The following is a 23,576-nucleotide window of genomic DNA, read 5'->3' as shown; positions in this document are numbered from 1 at the left end:
AAAGAAAGAAAGAAAGAAAGAAAGAAAGAGCACACGCTTGAGTGAGTAACTTAATAGTGAAGCTTGTTGGTTTAATCACAGCTTTCAGTAGAGAAGCGGTTCTCTTACGAGAGGTTCTCTCGTATTGCATAAGCTAGCTTACGCTACGGGTAAGATTCATCTTTTCTGAATTATTGAAGCCAAAAAATGATCCTTAATTTTGTATCCATTGTCAACGCAGTGCAGCAGCTGCAGACCTTGAGCGGGCTATCTAGCGAGCTCAATGGTCGCTCTGCGGGAACTGCTGCAGCCTATGGACGGACAGAATGAACTCGCATCCAATGAGAGGCGCTCGCGCCTTCATCACGTCACAGCCCGCCAAACTGGGCGTGGCTAGAGTGTATATTAGAGCGGTCCAAAGGCTGCCTCCCTGATTTTCATCTCTTCAGCGAAGCTCTTCGCATCTGATCCACAGAAGCCGCGTCGCCGCCTGAGGGGCATTTTAGCGAGCTTGGACAGCGTTTGAAGAAGCCGGCCGCCTTCGCCACCTTCAGCCATCCGGCAAGCTACGCCATCCGGTGACGTATCCTTTTTGGAGCTAAGCTAGTTCCTCAGGGAACTTCACAAAAGAGCACGAGCGTCTTTTTAAAGATGCCTTGCACCAACTGCGGCTCATGCCGCGCCCCTCTCAGCGCCGGAGACCGCCATCTCATCTGCGTTCTCTGCCTGGGACTGGAGCACGCAGAGCTCGCTCTCGCTGACAGCGGATGCGACCTCTGCGAGGAGCTTCCGATGTCGACCCTGCGGGCTCGACTCGAAGCATTTAAAACCGAAGCCGCCGCGCCGCCTTTCGTCTCGCCGCGCAGGAAAAAACGCCGCTCCCAAAGGCCGCCGGAACCGATGATAGAAGCGACCGTCTCGCCGGAGCCTCTCCCTCGAGCCTCGCCTTCACCCCCCCCGCCCTCCCCGGAAGCGCAGTTGCCGCCGAGCGGCCGCCATTTCGGATGACGAAGCGGAGGTGAAAGACTGCTGTTCCCTCTTGGCTTCGGACAGCGAGGAGTGGTTGGGCTCTCTCGCCTCCTCCTCGGCCCGCGAATCCAGCAGGACCCGCGCCGGAGTCGAAGAGGCATTAATGCGCCTCCTCACACAGGCCGTCGACCGCCTCGGGCTCGAGTGGTCACCGGCCCCTGAGCAGGCCCCCAACAGACTCGACGGCTGTTTTCTACAGAGCCGTCGCCGCGCGGCGCCCGCGGCCCGGGCCGCTCCCTTCCTGCCGGAACTCCACGCCGAGCTCACTAAGTCGTGGAGCGCGCCTCTCTCGGCCAGGACCCGCTCCCATGTCTCCACCTCTCTCTCTTCGGTGGATGGCGCCGCCGAGAAGGGTTATTCTTCCATCCCTCCGGTCAAGGATTCGGTCGCAGCGCACCTTTGCCCGCCCTCCGCGAGATGGCGGTCTAAGCCTACGCTCCCGTCTAAGGCCTGCAGAACCACTTCCGCTTGTGTTGGCCGCGCTTAAGCCGCATCCGCTCTGCATTCCATGGCCGTCCTACAGATCCTCCAAGCGGATCTGCTTCGAGAGTGGGATGAGAAAGACAGGCACTGAGAGGCTGTATCAGACTTAACCCTCTGGGGACCAGAGTGTTTTTGGGGCCCTTGGGATGTTTTGACATGCACTGACATTTGTGCTTTTTTCAGTTATTTATAAACATGTTAATGGCAAAGGTGTAAATTCACTCTATATAGCACAGACGGGACTACCATGATAAGTGAGCAACATGTATGTACATGTTTGTATTTTTAAGAGAATAATGTTTATGCGTGGTTATAAAAAAAAAAAAAAAAAAGAAAGTTGCTGAAATAAGACCACAAAACACATATTGATTATTTCTTCACAATACTTTTGAAAATTGTATCACATAGTCTAGAACAGTGTTTCCCAACCCTGTTCCTGGCGGCACACCAACACTGCACGTCTTCTTTGTCTCCCTAATCAAACACACCTGATTCAACTCGTCAGCTCATTAACCCATGTGATTATGAGCTGATGAGTTGAATCAGGTGTGTTTGATTAGGGAGACAAAGAAGACGTGCAGTGTTGGTGTGCCGCCAGGAACAGGGTTGGGAAACACTGGTCTAGAATATTTGCTCCAAAACTATGTGAGAATCATCCTGACTACTCATTCAGATAAGTCAATAAAGTATTTTACATTTTTAATGACGTGTTTTGTTTGAGAAAGCTTTATGCAGGAGGCGTGATCTCTCATTAATATGTGTGGCATTTCACACCTGAGAAAGACCAAGACCCTATTCATAATGGCCCTATTAGGTGCTAACAGGCCATATCATTACAGGAGCCTTGCACAAAGAATGAGGAGATTTAAAAAAAGAATGGCTTTTAGATTGTTTGGATTTATATAAGGAAAATACAGGGTGCATACATCTGGACACTTCTATCACACACCCTTCACCATATAGACATGGTTTTATTTCAGTTCAAAGTTCAAAGTTAGAGTTGGAAACATCTTGAAAAGAAAATTGTCTTTTTCCATAAATGTCTTAGTTTGATCATACATATTTCAAAGTTGAGGATTCATTATTTTGATATAGCTTGAACAAACACTATAACATCTTAGTTGATTAGTTTATTGACAAAACATACTATATATTTAACATATGAGCAGAAACTCCTAACAAAAGCTTATTTGATGTCTATTTTAGAGTAAAAACTTTATCCAAAACTAGTCAACGAAATGTTGTCTTTTATTTAGTCTGTAACAGTACGTATCTGTGCATTCATTCATTCATTCATTCATTCATTCATTCATTCATTCATTCACACACACACACACACACACACACACACACACACACACACACACACACACACACACACACACACACACACACACACACACACACACAACATGATTTTAAACAGTATGCTATTTTTCCGTTTACAGACACTAACGTTATTCTATATTGCGATTAGAACAAAGCACTTGCATAAAACACTTACTTCTCAGCTGAATCTGTTGCTCCTCCTCAAAGTGAAAATAAACCAGCACTTGTTCTGTGGTAAATTGTCCCAGGATTGTTCCTCATATAGCCGCGCAAGACGACAGTAGATTAATCTGACTAAAAAATAATGTGTGTTTTCAGAGTTTATGGGCGTTAACGCGTCTCAATGTGTTGCTTCACATATTTGCGTTTGAATAGCGCGTGCTCTCCGTGGGCGTGTCACATTACCAGAGATAATCAGCTGAGAGAACGATAATGAGACGGGCTGACACGTCTCTCTTTTTATATAGATGACATAAACGGAGAATATTAATTTTAGTTTTGAATCGGATCATTTGAAAGTACAAACTCAAATGAATTAAAAGATTTATTGCTTATGGCTGGGTGAATAGTATTAGCTGAGTTGTGTTGAAGATTAGAGACGTGCTCCAGAAAAAAAGTTCACGGTGACCGAGAGGCAGAATGCACACCCTGTTTATTTTCTTTATTTTACAAAAGCACAATATTTTAATTCGATTGTATGTGGGCACATAAAAACGTAGACATTTAACAGATTATTTTCTCATATTTCTTAGCTCTATATGAACAGAAATGATGGTAGTACTTTAAGTCTATTTTTCTGCTATGTGAAAAAAAACGAGCAAAACGCGCCGGCGCGTTTCTGGTCCCCAGAGGGTTAAGGAGCGCGACGGACCTTTCTCTTCGCACCACGAAAGCTGCAGCCCAAGCCCTGGGAAAGTGCATGGCCTCGCTAACGGTAACCGAGAGACATTTATGGCTAACGCTTGCCGACATGAGGAACGTGGCACGTTCAGTTTCCCCCAACGCGCCGCTCTCTCCTTCCGGTCTCTTCGGGCCCGCGGTTAGTGGCATTATTGACCGTTTCTCGGAAGTCCAGAAAGCCACCCAGGCCATGAACCTTTTCCTGCCTCGTCGCGCTAGCTTCTCTGCAGGCCGCCCACGTGACCGGCCTCCTGCACGAGACTCTGCACAGCGCCCAGCTCAGCACAGCCAGACCTCTCAGCGTCGACAGGGCGGCCCCCCTAGATCGCGCTCAGACAGCCGCCACAGACCGCCGCCCCCCCCCCCCCCCCCCCCCCGCGCGGGCCTCGGAATAACGCTGAAACCTGAGAAGCCGAAGTCCTCCTAGCTGCGCTGAGAAAACGACGGCTCAGTCCCGCCGCGGCCGGACCGCCGTCAAAGCTTCGCCCCCTGTCAGTCCCCTTATCTCAGGCTACTGCAGTGGTGTATACAGCAGCCAACAAGCCGGTGACGCTACCCGCTTGCCTGCACCCAAACGCCGTTTTTACAGCGACCCAGAGAAATCTCTTAAAGAGCAAACGTGCCTTATGTGTAGAAAATGTGCCCACAACTCAGTTTTCGCCCCTACACACAAGCATTACACTACCCGTGTCCCTGTCAGAGCCCACTCACATAAAGCGGGCACAGCCCGCTCGAGTGTTAGAGTCAATAAACGCGCCCACGAGCCCGTGCGCGCGCCCCCTCTCTGCCCGCTCTGTCACACGGCCAGCCATCACCTCTCTGTATACAAGTCCCGTGCCCGTGACTATGTTCGCGCATCACTTAACAGATGTGACTCTTTCCCCATTCACCTCAATCGGGAAGTCACTCACAGAACAGCCTGTTCCTGCTGTTTGCGAGCCGTCATGCATAAGCACAGTAAGCGCGCTCACACATTCTGTTCAGCTCGCTGTGCGCGGCAATCAGGGCGATTTGGCCATTCACCCTATAGCGTTACGCTTCAAAGCGTGGGAAGCTATTCCAGGGATACCCAAATGGGTGTTAAGCATGATAAAACAAGGTTATTTGCTACAATTCGATCGCTGCCCTCCCCGCTTCCGAGCGCGGCTCGAAACGACTGTGAACGCGGCAGCAGCCTGCATGCTTCGTTCAGAAATAGCAAACCTTCTGTGCAAAAGGGCCATAGAGAGAGTGCCGCCTTCTCTGAGCGAGTCGGGGTTTTACAGCCGTTATTTTCTTGTTCCCAAGAAAGACGGCGGCCTCAGACCGATTTTGGATCTCAGATTTTTGAACAGGGTGCTCGTGAAGAGACCGTTCAAAATGCTTACAGTCAGGAAACTCCTCGCGCACGTGCGCCAGGGGGACTGGTTTATATCTCTCGATCTGAAAGATGCTTATTTTCAGATTCAGATAAATCCCCGTCACAGGCCATTCTTGAGATTCGCCTTCGACGGTCAGGTTTATCAATACACCGTCCTGCCGTTCGGCCTGTCCCTAGCACCCCGTGTTTTTATGAAGTGTATGGACGCGGCGCTCGCACCCCTGCGGAGCCAGGGCTTGCAAATACTGAACTATTTGGACGATTGGCTGATTTTGGCACAATCACAGACGGAGCTACTGTCTCAAAGGACAGTTCTCCTCAGTCATCTGAACAGCCTGGGTCTCACAATCAATTGGACCAAGAGCTCACTTCAGCCCAGTCAAGCGATTTCCATCCTAGGAATAGAGCTAGACTTCGTGGCTATGTTGGCTCGCTTATCAACACAGCACGCGTGCCGTGTTCGGCGACTAGCCGCATCTTTTCAGATGAACAACCTCACGCCTCTGAAACTATTTCAGAAGATGCTAGGTTACATGGCCTCAGCCTCAGCAGTACTCCAGCTGGGTTTACTGCGCATGCGCCCGCTTCAACATTGGCTAAACACCCGCGTGTTTCACCGGGCTTGGGCCACAGGCCGCCAGCTGATCAGAGTGACTCAGCCCTGTATCTCAGCTCTGCAGCCCTGGACAGTGGCCGAATGGTACCAGCGGGGAGTGACGATGGGAGCTGTGTCCCGCCGAAAAGTCATCTCAACAGACGCGTCCAACACGGGTTGGGGTGCGGTCTGCGAGGGCTCACCGGTGTTTGGCCTATACAGGTGTTTGGTCAGTACAGGAAAAGCTCCTTCACATAAATTGTCTGGAAATGATAGCGGTCGAGTACGCGCTCGTGTGCTTCCTCCCGGTCATTCAGGGTCACCACGTCCTGGTCCGTTCGGACAACAGATCTGTGGTATCCTATCTAAACCGTCAAGGCGGCGTCAGGTCCAGAAACCTCTTCCACCTGACAGAACGCATACTGAGTTGGTCCCAGGGCCATCTGCGCTCGCTGAGAGCAATGTTGTTTTCGTCAACGATGACGATAACGAAATGATTTCGTTGACGCACTTTTTTTTATGACGATAACGTGACGATGACTAGCTAAAAATGGCTCTAAGGTGACTAAAACATGACGAGACGTTTTCGAGTTTTCGTTGACAAGACGAGACGGAACGAAAATGACTAGAAGTCTGACGTTCGCAATGCATGTCATTTCTGCCTATTTTGCGTGAAATCTGTCTGTTTTGAGCTAAAAAAAGTATCAGCAATGCTGCCGGTTCCTATCATTGTTTTGGGTACCCATGGCGCGCACGCACCAGATTCCACACAACAACACACCTGCGGCTGCGAGTTACTCACCACACATCTTCGAAGGACCATGGCGCGAAGCCAACGGGCTTGGTGGTCGGAAACGACGAGATGATTTATGGACATAGGCTACCTTCAGTTTCAGTATAATCAAGCGGTTCTCAAAGTGTGGGGCGCGCCCCACTGGCGTGACAGGTCTCCTCCAAAACGGGAGGAAATTTTCCGTTTTATGCCTTTTTATCTTTATTCGTCCATGGCGATTCCGCATCGTCAAATTCATCTTTGCAGCGACACCGAAAACACCAGTTTATTAATAAACAATTAAATGTCTCCTTGCTATTTTTTTGACACATTCAAAATCATTACTTTTGCCGGTTCTTTGTGGCAAGCTTTATGCGTGCGCTTGAGTGCGGCTATAACGCTCAATATCCCGTATAGCCTATTTAAGTAATTGAATTAATATAAAGGGGAGATTTGTCCACTAATGGCTTAAATGAACAACTACTAGTCGACTAGAATAACATCTTTAGTTGGAGGCAGCTCTTATTCCACATATTCTCGAACCAGCAGGCCATTCTGTGTTGAGCGCGCGACCCTGAGCGGAATGAGCGAGCCGAGGAATATTCAGAAATGCGCTCTCCGCTCACATGCTCTAATCGGAACAAAGGAATATTAAAGTAATTAATCATTAGTTTATATCTTATACACTGCCCATACACTACCCATCATTTTAATCCCATATCAAACACAGTATGTTATGTCTATTTTATCTATTTAAAAAAAAATATATATATATATCACGTTTTATAGGCTAAAGGCAGAGAGCTGTGTGCATTCTTCTTCCCTTTGCCACATCATATCTCTGTGAGATGGGCTTTTCAGCTGTTTCAGTTTCACTGTAAACAAAGTACAGATCTCAGCTGAACATTGAGCATGACTTTTGAGAAATTGTGCAATTCAAAACAGGCTCATTGCAGCCACTAATGCAGGAATAGACCTGTCTTGCCAAATGGATTTATATTCTTTTCTTTTTTTAACAGATTGCAAAGTGGCACTTTTATTTCTTTTCTATTTTTTAACTTGATACCAATTTTGACACAGCCGCATTTTATTTTCTCTATTTTTTAAAGACTTTTTTTTTTTTACTAAAATTGACTAAAACTTGATTAAAACCTTTTTGCGTTTTCGGCGACTAAAACTTGACTAAAACCTTTTTTTGTTTTCGTCGACTAAAACTTGACTAAAACTATTACGTTTTTAAGTGACTAAAATGTGACTAAAACTAAAAAGCATTTTCGTCCAAAAGACTAAGACTAAAACTGCAAGGGCTGCCAAAAACAACACTGGCTGAGAGCGACGCATGTGCCAGGCCACCTGAACGACGGCCCAGACAGACTGTCCAGAGACAATATTCCCCCAGGGGAGTGGTCTCTGCACGCTCTAACAGTCCAGATGCTGTGGCGCCTATTCACCAGCGCGTCCTCGCTTTTCGAGAAAAACACTGGGCAGTGAGAGTTCTTTTCTGACGCAAAGAGGTCTATCTCACATGCGTCGCTCTCAGCCAATGTTGTTTTTGGCAGCCCTTTAAGTTTTAGTTAAGTGGTCAGATAGACCTCTTTGCGTCAGAAGAGAACTCTCACTGCCCAGTGTTTTTCTCGAAAAGCGAGGACGCGCTGGCCCAGGACTGGCCCAACCGCCCGCTTTACGCCTTCCCTCCCATCTCGCTATTACCACAGATAATACAGAGGATCAGGGAAACGCGCTGCTCGGTGCTCCTCATAGCCCCGCGCTGGGAGAATCAGACATGGTTTCCGGAGCTTACGCAGCTGTCACTGACAGCCCCGTGGCCCATTCCAGTGAGATCAGATCTCCTCTCTCAAGCTCGCGGCACGATCTGGCATCCCCACCCAGAGCGCTGCACGCGTGGGAGATCAACGACTACCCGTCGCTTTGCCAGAGGGCGTTATGAACACTATCATACACGCTAGAGCTCCCTCCACGAGAAGACTCTACGCGTCCAAATGGTCTGTGTTTTTGAAATGGTGCACCGACAGAGATCTGGACCCACGGACAAGTGGGGTTTCGCCGCTGCTCGTGTTTTTACATTACAAGTGTAAGGATTCAGGGCGGATCTAATCCGTGGGGAATTTGCATATCATAATTAATAATTGGTAATTAATAATTATTCATGCATGTTTGGATTAGACCAGTCTTACATGTTAATAAATCTCCCGATAAGGGAGGATCTGTCATTTTACCTGCATGCATGTGAATCCTTGAAATTAACCACAAGTTGATTGCAATTAATTACACGGACCACGTTTCACAAAACAGGTAAAATGAATTAGCTCAATTGTCAGGATAATATTTGTGGGATCCACAATATCATCTTACTTTATAGGATTTCAGGAAACGCAATTCTCTGGCCAGAAGAATTGGGTTTCCCGCCCTATAAACACAACACATACTCTTTAAGGTATTTTTAATTTTAGTAAGCTTGTAGCATAAGATCTTTTGCACTTAAGGGACTTGAAACTGAGCAAAGAGACAGCACATCAATCAAATGAATATATAATTAATTTAATAGAGGCATGACTACTTATGTATTTACTACGGTTACACGGGATATATGTATTTACAAACACATAGACATCAATGAACAATACAATAAGACATCAATGAACGAGAAATGCGTAAAGTTTGGACAATGGATAACTTACACGCGTGAGCGAGTAAGAGAGAGAGAACAGAGAATGGGGAGAGAGAGAACAGAGAACATTGGCAGAATTTCATTGGCAGGAAGACATTCACCTCTCCGATTACAACACGAAACATCATCTTAAAACTTCTTTGAAGCTCTATAAAGAGATTATACTTGCACAAGTTATGTTATGTTATGGTCTCTCTGTACGGCCCTGTCTGGCCGCGTGAGCTGAGTCCTTTTGTGTGTGAGGAAGCGTCACGTGGGCTGCTTGGCGCGCGTGTTGAACGGAGGTTTACAGTCTTTAGGGTAACATTTCCAAAGGGAAATAGTTCGGCTAAGTTCGTTTCACTTCGTGGAAGTGAACTGAGTCGACTACGGAAAACAAAACTTTGACTAACAAAAAGGAAATAAAGATCTCGACGGGGAAATCATGCGGAGTTAACGTTACATCTTTGCATGGCTGGTGAAGAAGCGCGTGCGTCGCTCGGTCCGGCGCGTCACGCGGTCACGTGCGCGTGTTTCTCCTTCAAAATGAGCGCGCGCTCGTTTAAAGGTCCCTTGTAGATGGATTTGCTGAAGAGATATGTCACAGGGTTTTCTTTTCAATCGTCGATTGGAATTAAACACAGAGACTTATCTACAACTGAAAAACACAAACTAAACTAGAAACAAATAAAAGAAAGGCGAAGAACTCGCCCGGAGGCGAGACGTTACATCATGACACGAGGACACGGGAGGAAGAGGAGCGTCCAGAGGGAGGTTCAGTCCTCTTTAGAGGAACTGGAGTCCACACCTCTGAGGTGCAAACTGGCCAATGACATTCAAAGAAACTTTTGGCGGCCAAATTCTCTTTGTCTTGTCAAAGTTAAACTATGGCCGTGTCCGCCTCTTTTATGACCAGTCAGAATTTGTCAGACTCATTCCACAAGATGGTAAAAACATAGAAAACATACATTTTACTGTAATCTTCTGTATCTGACCAAATCAGTTGGAACGAGATAATTAAAACGGTACCAAACAAAACATTTACACATAATTGGAATACGAAGATACATCTTAATACATAACTATAAACTCTCAAGAGTTTCACTGATACGCTAGGAGATCATATCTAGACTACCATGGACTGGGAAACACACAGACATACAGGAATATATCGTATACAATTGGTAATGGCTCGTTTTATGAGTGTAATGTAAAGGTCCATCATGTGTGTGTGTTGGTTTGCGTGTGTGTGTGTTAGAGTTCTGTTCTCTCTCTTGCAGAGATGGGGGAGGGCATGGAATGTTCAAGCATTTGTATAACTCTGGCCATTCCTGAGAGAGAGAGAGTGTGTGTGTGTGTTGTACACACGTTCTTGCTTGGGGAAAGGAGGAAGTCAACTGACAGTCCATACCTTACACAAGAGCTATTGGATAAGGGCAGGTCCCCATCCACGCTCAAAGTATACGTGGCGGCCGTCGCGGCGTTCGCTGAACCCCTGCACGGCCAGTCACTGGGGAAAAACGAGCTGGTCATCCGTTTCCTCAGGGGAGCTAGAAGGATGAACCCCCCGTGCCCCCCATCGGTTCCTATCTGGGATCTTTCTATAGTTCTCGAAGCTATGAAAGCCCCTCCTTTCGAAACGCTTCAATCCGTGGATGTGAAATACCTTTCACTCAAAACCGTTTTTCTGACTGCCTTGTCATCAGTTAAACGTGTGGGAGACCTTCATGCGCTGTCTGTAAGCACTACGTGTCTTGAGTTTGGACCAAATGACAAGGTAATTTTAAAACCTAGACACGGCTATGTCCCCAAAGTGATCGGTACCCCGTTCAGAGTGCAGATCATTTCTCCATCGGCTCTGCCAACATCCGATAGCGAATGTGACGCCAATCTCCTCTGCCCTGTGAGAGCACTGAGATTGTATACTGCGCCCTGTGCCTCTTTCAGACGCACTGAGCAGCTTTTCGTTTCGTTCGGGGGGCGCACCAAGGGTCTCGCCGCCTCGAAACAGACACTGTCTAGATGGATAGTGGATGCTATTGCTGCTGCGTATGCATCAAAAGACCTGCCATGCCCTTTGGGCATTAGGGCTCACTCCACTATAGGCATGGCCTCATCGTGGGCGTGGTCCAGCGGGATTTCCATTTACGACATATGTGTCGCAGCGGGCTGGGCTTCCCCCTCCACCTTTGTCAGATTTTACAATCTGGAAGTACCCGCCCTGCAGGCTAAATTGCTAGCGGTCTAATACGCTACAGCTCTCCTGGTGAGCTGCACTGATGGGAAACTCTCCACAGACCGGCACTACCGCTCTGTCTCTCTTCCCGCTATGTGCTTATGTATTGCATTCACACTGGCCCGCGCTTTTGCTGGCTAAAATGCTTTCCCCACTCATAGGGCTCCCCGGGGTTTTCTTCCCCTGGGCTCATGCTGTGGATGCTTGGCGCGCACGGCGTTGACAATGGGTTCCCGTAGCGTAAGCTAGCTTACGCAATACGAGAGAACCTCTCGTAAGAGAACGAATCGGTTACCTAACGTAACCTCGGTTCTCTCTAGATGAGGGAACGAGTATTGCGTAGCCGGCCGTGCTCGCGCCACGAGCATTTTTCGCTTCATTCTATGAAAACCAGGGAGGCAGCCTTTGGACTGCTCTAATATACACTCTAGCCACGCCCAGTTTGGCGGGCTGTGACGTGATGAAGGCGCGAGCGCCTCTCATTGGACGCGAGTTCATTCTGTCCGTCCATAGGCTGCAGCAGTTCCCGCAGAGCGACCAATGAGCTCGCTAGATAGCCCGCTCAAGGTCTGCAGCTGCTGCACTGCGTTGACAATGGATACAAAATTAAGGATAATTTTTTGGCTTCAATAATTCAGAAAAGATGAATCTTTCCCTTAGCGTAAGCTAGCTTACGCAATACTCGTTCCCTCATCTAGAGAGAACCGAGGTTACGTTAGGTAACCGATTCGTTTTATTTATAAAAGTAACGGGAAGAGATTGAAAACAGCTACCGAATGTTTCTGTGTTTCTGTGGTATTTCTTTTCTTTACAAAGATAAATATAAAGTTCCCACCTCAATAAAAAGCTGTGAGTGAGCGCATACAGGCACGTCTGCCTCATAATACAACATTAAAAAGCTATCTTTGTAAATAAACATGTCGCCTTCGTCTTGTGGTGGCATGAAATACATAGGGGAATCGAATATGCGTGTTTAGACAATATATATTTTATTATAAATATATAACATCAATTGCTCAAAGATGACTCTAAGAGTAAGAAATGCATAGCTGAGAGAGACACATGTGATGTGTGAGTTTTCTGAGTCCAAAAACTCAAGAAACGACTTTGTAGGGGTTTTCTGGATACAGATGGGTGTGAATGGCCCCTTGAAGTATTTCCACCCCCATCTCCTACATTTCAAGATGTGTGTGTCCTGCTTGATGCAGGCGGGACCAGACCCTTGTGGAATCTGGTTTATGAGAGGAAAAAAAAACAGGTAAATGGACTGCATTTATATAGCGCTTTCACAGACCCAATGGCCATCAAAGCGCTTTACATTTTGCCTCACATTCACCCATTCATACACCGACGGCGGTGGCAGCCATACAAGGCGCCATCCAGCTCGTCGGGAGCAGCTGGGGTTAGGTGTCTTGCTCATGGACACCTCGACACTTGGCCAGGTAGAACCGGGGATTGAACCACCAACCTTCCGGTTTGTAGACAACCTACATGAACATGAAGCTAAACTGGAAACCAGTTATAGACTTTGCAGCTATGAACATTCAATGAACTGCAAGCACTGAAAGCATGAGTCAAATCATTGCTCATTTTATAGATTTTTGAAACTAAAATATAGAATTAGACACAATTTTGGTCAGCAATCCCAGCTGCTCTCTCTAACAACTTCTCTTTCTCTCACACCCCTCACCAGTCTGGGAGGGGTGGGGTGCAGGTCTTCTCATTTCTAACAATTGGAAATACTCAACTAACTCTTCTCTATGCGATAACAATTCATTTGAATTTCATGCTATTACAGAATTTCATGCTATTAGTTACAACTGTTAAAATCCATATTGTAGTAATTTATCGCCCCCCAGGTCAACTGGGTACCTTTGTAGAGGAGCTGGATGTGCTGCTGTATGCATTCCCTGAGGATGGCAGTCCACTTGTAGTCTTTGGCGATTTCAACATTCACCTAGAGAAGCCTTATGCTACAGACTTCTTATCTCTCCTAGCCTCATTTGATCTCAAACAGCTCATCACCACAGGTACTCACAAATCAGGCAACCAACTTGACCTAATTTACACGCGCAACTGCGTCACAGACAACATTTCAGTGAAACCTCTGCACATTTCCAATCATTTCTTTATTACTTTTAACCCTCTGGGGTCTAAGGTGTTTTTGGGGTCCTTGAGATGTTTGGACATGCCCTGATATTTGTGTTTTTTTCAGTTGCTTATAAACATATTAATGGCAAAGGCGTAATTACACTCTATTTAGCACAAATAGGGCTACCATAACATGTGAGCAACATGTATGTACATGTTTGTATTTTTGAGAGAATATTGTTTATGCATGGTTATTGAAAAAACTAAAAATTAAAGTTTCTGAAATAAGGCCACAAAACACATACTAAATATGTGTCCACAATACTTTTGACTAATGGATGTTGTCGCCTAGAATTTTTTCTTCAAAATGATCTGAAAATCATCCAGCCTAATCATTCACATAAAACAATACATTGATTTAAATTTTGTAAAACACTTTTTGTTTGGAAAGGCAATATGCGGGGGGTGTGATTCACACCTGAGAAGACAATGACTTGCATAATGACACGCATAATGAGCTGCATAATGAGCCTTTCACACAGGTGTGTCACTGAGCCACAAGAAAGAATGCAAGGACAAAAAATAATATATATATATATATATATATATACTACAAAATTGGTTCACAGTTGGAAACATCTAAAAAAAATCTGTATTTTTCACTTGTATTTTTGCTTGCAAATTGTATAATATCCAAGGTAAACATTTCTAGTAATTGTGTAGTTAATTCACATACTGTATTTTCAGAAAGTTTTGGATATGTATCCTCTCCCAAAATTTGTCACTAATAAAACACAATAAAAATAATTTAAAGATAATTTAAAAGTTGAGCTTTTAAGATTTTGTTTATATCTACCTTGTAAATATATTATTTGCTATTTTATTAAAAAGGGTACAATTACTGTTGCAGCGGGACTATTTGCTATGTAGGCCGGGGTGGAACCCGGAACCTTCGTTTGGTATTGTGCTTCCCCCGGTCCTAGTTAAGCTGTTGCTCACCGGATGTTTAGGCTGGTGTTGTCGCTTTTCTGTACTGGCTGCTGAGTTTATTAAAAAGGATAAACAGCAATGTCTGCGTGCATCTTTAAATACTCGGGTTATCACAATTACAACAACAATTAAAATTGTAACAATATTTCAAGTGTAATCTTTCTTTGTAAAAACTAAAGTATACATTTTATCATGTGTATTTCAAGGATTCATTCATTTGAATAAAGCCTACATTGGAACAAACAGTATAATAACTATAAAAACTAGGGATGTCAAAATGAGCGCGTTAATAACGCATTAACTCAAATTCTTTTTAACGACACAAATTTGTTTAACGCGCGATTAACGCAGCGCGCATTATCTGTTTGACCCGTGGCCTAGCCCGTAGTTGGAGAGTTAGAGATGCACGTAAAGAGATAGACGTAAAGAATTCCGCGGCAAACAGAAATGGAGAAAGAAAAGGGTCTTCTGAACGGAAAATTCATATACAAAACGATGCCTGATGGTTCTGTCGACAAGACAAAAGTTGTCTGCATTTATTGTCGATGTGAATTAAGTTATCACCGCAGCACGTCGAGTTTAAAACCTGTTAAAGCTTCACCAGTGCGTGGGCGCTCTGAAGCGTTTTTTTTTTTTAAATAGTTCAAAGTTACTATCATATTTAATGTTATTAACTTGACAAACTATACATAATTAAAAAGATATAAGACTCAAGTTTCAGTTTTTGACCACTATTGTATTCTGAGAAACTTATAGTGACAGTTATGTCTTAATTTGTGTCAGGAGTTATGAAATTAAAAAACGAGTCGTTACCTTTAATGTGAATTATGAGCGTCAGCTGCTCTCATTCAGAAAAAAACTCCCGTGCGATCGTCATGACAGCGCTTGACAAAACAACGTCCCTCAGGGCTTTTAGCTCAAACATGTGCAGATTTGGAGAAATATTGATAGATTCTCATAGGTTTACATCAGATTTCTATAGACAGGAATAATATTTATTGAATTTATACCCAAATGCGTCGATGTAATCATTATGAGCGCTGTATACTCTGATGTACTGTGTTTTCAATTCATACTGACAGTCTGAGGGCGCTGTGTATTCAGTAAAGTCCATATATGGATCACATGAAGACGAGGCATAATCATGTGACATTCAGGAAGTCCTGGCACAACAAAGCTATCAGAGATCGCTGTAAAGTGCAGATAAAGATGTTTTGAAGACAATAAACATGATTGCAATGATATTTGATTTATCTGTGTTCTTCGAGCCATGTCAGGTATTTTCATAATAATAGATTATATGTATAATGTAATGCTAATCGAAATAGACATTCACAATTTGCAGAATACAATAAAATAATATATTTTCTATCAGATTTTTTTATCTGAAGCCAAATCAGATCACAGAAAGTTATTTAAAACACTCGACTTGCACTATAAAGTAAGTTTAGAGTAAAAACATGATTTTAATCTCATAAATTGTCGTGTATTGATGGTGTGCTAAGCTAACATGCTAGCTAGCTCTGTGCACCTGCTAGGCTGCTAACGTTACCTAACTTCGCTGTCATTTTTATGATTTTTTCTAAATAAGAATGCTTACTGAAATGTTTCTTTTTTCAAAAAGGGCATTTGATACAGTTTCACTGTGAAGTGAGAACTTTTATAAAAGAAATGAGGGATTGAAACAGTGTGAATTGCTAGTCGTTAGTGATTATAATGCAGACAAAAGAAAAGCATATTTAGAGCAATAACCAAGCCGGAGAGGTGTGAATATGTGCAGGGGAGACTGAGACTGAATGGGGCTCGTTTTTGCATCACAAAACAATAGAGGCAATAGTCTGAATAGATGCTTATAAGATGACAATAAACACCAGTTTGCATTTTAGAGTAATCAAAATAAAGTCATATGACATGATCTTGAAAAACATTGAACTAGATACAGAGTTTTAGACTTATCATCTTCAGGTTTTAAATATAACATGGTTAGACATCTGGCTTTAGCTGCAGTGCATTTCTAGATTGCTACAATGCCAACTTCAATTTTATTTTCATGAAGATGTTTCATAAAAATAAATGTATAATAACTTTACAAAACTTTGAAGCTATTTATAACTATTTTTTTTCATTATGACAATAATTAATTCTACATTTACAATAAACTTCCAGGTGTCAGCTTTCAAATGAGATCTTACTTGTGCTTTTAGTACAAAGGGTTCATGAACTGTATCTGTTTCAGTTTGGGTATGCTATATCTGGGGATTTTTCAAAAATGGTGTTGCAGCTTAACAGGTTAAAATATCACTTGATGGCGAAGCATACAACGGACGCAGAGAGCTACCCTCCCCCCTCGCCAAAGGCAGACCACATTGGATAGTTTGCAGCGGAGATCGATGGACAACTCCACAACCATTAGACTCACCTCAACGATAGCTAAATGGGTGGCTACAGCATGTAGACCAGTTAATGTAGTGGAGGACGAGGGTCTACTTGAAATTATTCGCATCGCATCTAACGATTCTACATATGAACTACCTTCAAGAGCCACCGTTACAAGCAAAGTTCACAACTTATATGAAGAGGAGAAAGCTAAAGTTGAGGAGGCGTTGAGACAGACAAACACGGTTGCACTAACCGGAGATTACTGGACTTCCCTCAGTAACCATAGCTCCTCAGTAACCATAGCTACCTGGGTGTCACAGCGCATTATTTTGACACGCACTGGAAACTTCGGTCTCACGCTTTGACCGTGATGAAGACAGACGAGAGACTCTACACTGTTAGACTTTTCAAGGGTTTTTTACAGTAACTTACTGGCAACACTGTTGTCAGTAAGTTACTGTATTTGAGATGTACAGTACAGAACCGCATTTTAGTTTTACAGTAACTATGTGTTACTGTAATCATGTAATACAGTACCATTACTGTAAAACTTGGTTAACAGTACACTAATCCCAATCAATAATTAATTCTTACTAAATTAAAATTACACTTTTATAATTTTTATCCTACATAAGTCCTGGCATTTAGTCCAAAGAGACACAATTATTACAAAATATGAAATTCTTTATTTAAAACATTGCAAATACTTAAACTTGAACATGTAAAAGTGAGAAAGAAGTTCACTTTAAAACTCAATTCATATATTATTTTCAGAATAACTTATATGCATATAAATATAAATAACTTAATATAAATATACAATACACAAATATACAAAATAGAGCATGAATTTACATGTTTAAAAGCAATTAGTAATTCAATGTCACTTATTTAATTTTTTTATAACAAAGTATCTGAACACTGCACATAAAACTGTATGTTAACACACACACTGAAAAACAGTCATTAAAGATACAATGCTGGGACCTTGCAACATTTTTTGTCCTTTGTCTGTATACTGGATTTAACATAAACCCATTAACAAATCAATAAATGTAAGAATTGACAAAATAATAGAGTATTGAATTAACAAAGTGCATTTAAGTATTAAAATTCATAGGAAATTACATTAGAAATAACAGTCACTAAGGAATACTGTAAATTTGGTGTAATTTAAATGGTTCTAATAAATCCAATGTAATTGAACATTAAACACAATTACACACTAACTTTTTCTCATTTTCTCAAAAACATATAAAATAACACTTCATTTCAACATTTATTCTCTCGTAATTCAGACATATGCAAAGCATGCTGGGAATTAACACGCACCGCCTAGTTTCAGTTAATGCAACACAAATCGTTCATGTAATCCAACACAAACGGATTAAGTAAACTTAAATTGTACATATATTTAAGCAGATTGGACACAATCAAATTAAGTTTGGACAAAATGTATAGCAATTGTGTTGCTTAAGCTAATTTTAACTAAGCAATTTGAACAAGCAGCAAAAATAATTTTTTTCAGTGTATTTCTTAAGCCATGAGTGGAAAAAGGCATTTTAGATTTCTTTGCTTTAAATGTTTTTGGTAACACTTTAGGATAATGGTTCTTCGTTAAAAGGATAGTTCTCCCAAAAAAAAAAAAAATTATGTCATCATTTATTTCGTTTTGGGGCAAAATTCACTTCCATTTCACTTAATTGAAGTGAATGACTATATAATTTTGTGATTTAGTTAAACAGACAACTAAACGTTTTAAACTTTGAATTAACAGAACAAAACAATATGTGGTAGGGCTGGGCGATATATCGGATGACATTGTCATCCGCATCTCGTCAGTAAAGCCGGTTCCTTGATTAGTAGTAAATCGCCATCACCTGCTTTCAGATGGAGCGGCATTTACTACACAGAGCCGTAGTTCACTGACAAGCTGAGCCATATCGCATTAATTATCGCAGGCGATACGTCTTTACTGACGAGATGGGCATAACAATGTCATCCGATATATCTAATATGTGGAGAATCAAAGAGGTACTTACCGTTGTATGAGTTCCAGTGTTGCACAGGCATTCTCCTGGTATTCGATGTTGAAAACGTAGAAGCAGCTGAAGAATACAGATAAGGCATCTGCAAATCCCAGGTGCTCATCCAAAATATAGGCCACCTTTCCCTCGAAGCTTACCATCCACTTTGGGGAAGAGAGAAATGTGTTCCCTAAATATATATATATATATATATATATATATATATATATATATATATATATATATATATTACAGCTTTAAAAGGCAAACCCCAAATGAAGTACACCAACATTCCTCAAAATCTTCTCTTACCAAGCATTATGAGTCTTTTGTGGCTGGAAGGCTCAAGTCTTTCTCGATGGATGCCTTTGTTGCAGTTGTCTTTAAAACACAAAAATACCTATTATTACTATATGTTTAAAATGCAGCTTAAATTAACATTTCATGTAATTCACAATACTATTACCCACTTACATCAGCCAAAATGAAGATGGAATCCTCTTTTTCAAGGAAGTGCTTCATCAAAAGAAGCACTGTTGCTATGCTGGTCCGGCTATGCTGCATGGTCGCTGTGTCGCTTTCAATGTCCCGGAGAAGACACTGAATGTCTCTGTTCTGAGTCTGTCTTTGGAAGAAATCTATGATCCTCTTCCCCTTGGTTTGAAGAGCCTGTCCTACTCGATCACAGATATCAATATCTGTGTGAGTTTTGAAATGGGCACAGAGTCCTCTTTTTGTAAAGAGGAAAGGCCACTGTTCTTCAATCTCATTTGTACTAGGGGGAGGGCAAGCTGTTTATCATGTGACGCTGATAGATGTATGTCAGTCTCATTGAATTGTCAATATCTGGAGTGTCCACAACTCTGGGGCCAGCAGACTGAAATATGGTGACCATATTTTTTCTTCGGTCTTCTAAGGAGTCAACTGACTCTCCTTCTGGGAGACATTTTGGCTGCCAATTTGTGCAGCCATAGCTGTCTATTTTGCACCGTACTGTTTTGGTGGTAGTGCCAAGTTCTGTCGTTGTTCTTGTTCTCCGTATTCTCTCAGTTACATTGTTGCGGTTAACATGCTCAACTCTTGTTTTAAGTTGATTAACAAGAGAAAAGTAACCTATCCCCAACTGTTCACCTTCCTCATTTGTGTCTGCAAAGGTCAAAGGATATTTTGACACAATCAGTTTCGCTATCTCCACGCAGGCAGCCCTGTTGGGATTTGGACAGTTTTTCTGCATGGCAGCCACCACAGTTCTCACCATTGCTCGTCTGTCTGCAGGGTTAGCCCTGTGCCCTCTTAATATTCCCTGTGAGAGTGAAGCAGGCATCTTGTCCCAAGGAATCTCAAACTGGCTGACCCACGAGTTCTGTGTGTTTGTAAAAGATAATCCATTAAAGTGGGGTCGTGTATGAGGAGGTGTAAATTGGAAATGTCCATCTGTCGGCTTTGGGTCCAAGGATGAAAAAGGCACTGTTTTTTCATTTGGCACACAGTTGACATCAGTGTCAGCTTTTCCATTCAGTTCTAGTAGAGAAGAAATACATTAACAGATATTTACAAGTGCATTTTATTTACAGTATGCAAATTTTACAGATAAGAGAACTTAAAATTGTTTTATTAGTGATTCACAAATCTGCTTTATTTTTTTTAAAACAATATAATATCTATGGTTATTTTTCAGGCTGTTAAACAACTAACAATTGGTTTCCCCTTTCTCTTCTGTCATTTAGAGATTAAGTTTATCCAGTAGTTTAACCCAGTGTTTCTCAACTCCAGTCCTGGGGACCCACATCGCAGAATGTTTTAGATTAGTCCAACTAATAAAGACACCTGATTCAGCTCATCTGCTTCTTAGCATGTTGAACTGGGAGACATCTAAAACATGCTGGGAGGTGGATCCCCAGGGCTGGAGTTTAGTGTCTCAAGCTTTATCTAGAAAGATGCCACATACAATATCTTTAATATTTTACATTGCTTTTGATGTGCTTTTTCTCACCTCTTTTTTTGAAGGCTTGGATGACTTTACGACACTGTATTGGTGTTAAATGATGCTGGAAGTCATCCCTCTCAATAAAGGCAAGGTCTTCTTTATTTGTGACTCCAACAGCTGATGACAGGTGTTCAATGAGACCCATCAATCTCTCCTAGTCTAATTCAGGTAGCACTCTCTGAATTTCCTGAATGCATTCAGCATCCATACCTAGAATGAAGAACACACTGAGTGATGCAAGCAAACAGTAGGGAGGTCCAAGATGTTGTACACTGGCAGTGGATAATAATCTTGCAACCTATCTGCATTAATATATGCATATTCATTTTCTGACTTGCATAGGTGATAGATTCCAAGATCAACTAACAGTAAAGATTGATGTACCAAAACAACAAAGTGCACCTGTTTCTCATCAGCAAGTATGAGGGATATTTTCCCAAAGACCAAGTTGTCACCAGTGTGCTTTAAAACAACAACAAGGCCTTTAGTGTACTTGGTCCCTTTGTAAATCACTGATGAAACCTCAGAGGTTTTGTTTTTATCAATATCAACTGTCTTTAACAGCATCTGTATATCCCCATTGTATGTCTGTTCATCAATTTAATTTGCTTCACCAGCAACCTGAATGGAAGGTGAGAATAACTGACCACAACCTAGATATGACTGAAGAAGCTGGTGTCTTTCTGCCAGTGTCTTACTTAAGTGTACAAAATTGTGAAGCTTTCTGGCACACTCCTTGAAATAGGAGTGTTTGCTTTCAAACCTTAGTGACCACAAGCGTATCAGTGGGCCAAATTTAAGGATTAGGACAGGATAATGCAACAAATAGTGATGCATTGGTTTGAGAGGGTGGTCAGGGAACATGCTGTTCCGTAAATATACATATTCCTCGAGCAAAACTTTCAGGTATGCGACCTCATTCTGGTGAATTTTTGGAGCACAGATGAATTCAGCTATTTCCTTTAGCTTAAGGCACAACTGCCAAACCTCACTTTCCAAAGAACTTTTGATCCATCTACCAACATAAACTGGTAATAATCGTAAAAGACACCAATTCTGTGTGGCTGAACCACTGAGCTTTTTAGCATTTTCCTTAATCTCACATGGTTTGTTGTGTGAGTCACTACCCAAAAGTTTTGTCTGTGAGATGGCTCGATTTATCTGATCATAGGTGAGATGTTTTTCAGAATTTACCAAATGTTCAATATAGAGAGCCAAATCATTTGCAAGACATGGAGGAAGACCGCTACAGACATGAAAAGACTTAAGTGAGTTGAAACAGGAATTAAATTTGATTCCATCTATTAAATCATGGTCAGAGGTCAGTTGTTGTACACTGTCGTTATAATTTGTAGGTGTTCGTGGAGGGCCAAAAACCAGTGGCGATTTGGCAAATGTCTCTCTGTTAATCAAATAGTACCTACAAAAGTTTTTGCTACTGCCAACATGACATCATGACTTTGCGTAAACATACACGCCACTTTCAATTCAAGTGGCGTGTTATCTATACGCATTTTGAGCTATCCGCGTGTATGTCCACGCCGAAATCTTTTGCGTGTATGTCTACGCCATTAAATGTCCGAGTGATTCCGCGTGTATGTGTACGCCGTTAAATGTCCGAGCGAAACGAAGCAAAATCTATATCTACATCTGTGGAGCGATATTTCTTTTCCTAGGATGGTAGGAGAAGACTCATAAATGGTATTAACCCCAGTGACGGGTAGGTTTAGGGACGGGGTTGGGGTAGGTCATATATCTATATATACATAATACAGTAATATAACGTTAAGTCAAAGGCGTTGATAAACACGCTGAAAAGCGATTATGCGTGTTGATAGCACGCCAAAAATGGAAATACGAATTGGCGTGTCATACATACGCCATTTCATGAGATCAGTCTGCTACTGCTGAAATTTTCTGTGAATCCACCAACAGAGTGGGAACCGAGATTATCGCCACATATAGCAATCAGTGATGCCTTAAGGTACCTCCCATCTTCCAGCTGAAAGCCTGACTCCTCTAAGTCTTTTAGGTCAGCAATAAGACGGGAAAATATCTTGTCCTGACCAAAAAATTTAAAATTCTGCTCCCTGCATAACAAAACAAGTTGTGCTGGGTCAACAGTGGATCGATTATGTGGTAATATTTCCCCAAGTGTCATGTACATGGCCATGATTTTGTGTTTCTTTTTTCCAGAGCCTAGGGGGTTTGCCACCTCAAAGGCATCCAAGTACAGTATAACTGACACAGATGATGATTCCTGTAAAATGGCATTTTGCTTGAAGTTTTTGCCATCATTAACATCAGTTAAAACCATATCACTGTGCACATGAAGTTTAGAATGTGCATACTGGTCTTTCACACTGGACTGCTTAAACAAGGTAGCAAGTGTATCCTTTACAGGAACATACTGACAAAAGCGTTCCTTACCACTGGTATCTGTTCCTAGGTAAATCTGAGCAGGTGCAACAATCAATTTTTTTTTTAAAATATGTTTTCCTGGTTTTGTCTGATCTCAAGACACCTTCATTGCAAATAGTTAAAAGATCCTCTTGTTCAAGTTCCCTAATTATTTCCTGTATTTCTTCCTTTGTTATGTTTAGCCCTGTCAGTTTCTCCTCTACTTTTTTAAGTACTTGCTTCATTCCACTACTATGGACCTTCTGAAATTCCTCAACAATGTTCTGTACTGTTGTGGCTGGCAAAAGCAGTTTGGACTGTAGTTTTAAATAAAACAATGCCAGATTCTTT

The 23,576-nt window shown here is 42.5% G+C and overlaps 1 pseudogene; it reads right to left on the bottom strand.

Moving 5' to 3' along the window:
- Nucleotides 1–1,491: 1,491 nt before the first annotated feature.
- Nucleotides 1,492–20,970, bottom strand: LOC130073627 (uncharacterized; annotated as a pseudogene).
- Between the last annotated feature and the right edge of the window lie 2,606 nt (nt 20,971–23,576).

The sequence above is a fragment of the Rhinichthys klamathensis genome, unplaced genomic scaffold (genome assembly GCF_029890125.1).
Source record: "Rhinichthys klamathensis goyatoka isolate OS25496 unplaced genomic scaffold, OSU_Roscu_1.1 h1tg000554l_1, whole genome shotgun sequence".
NCBI classification, from domain to species: Eukaryota; Metazoa; Chordata; class Actinopteri; order Cypriniformes; family Leuciscidae; genus Rhinichthys; species Rhinichthys klamathensis.
The sequence above is the reverse complement of the archived record's forward strand: the minus strand, read 5'-3'. Positions and strand labels throughout refer to the sequence as shown.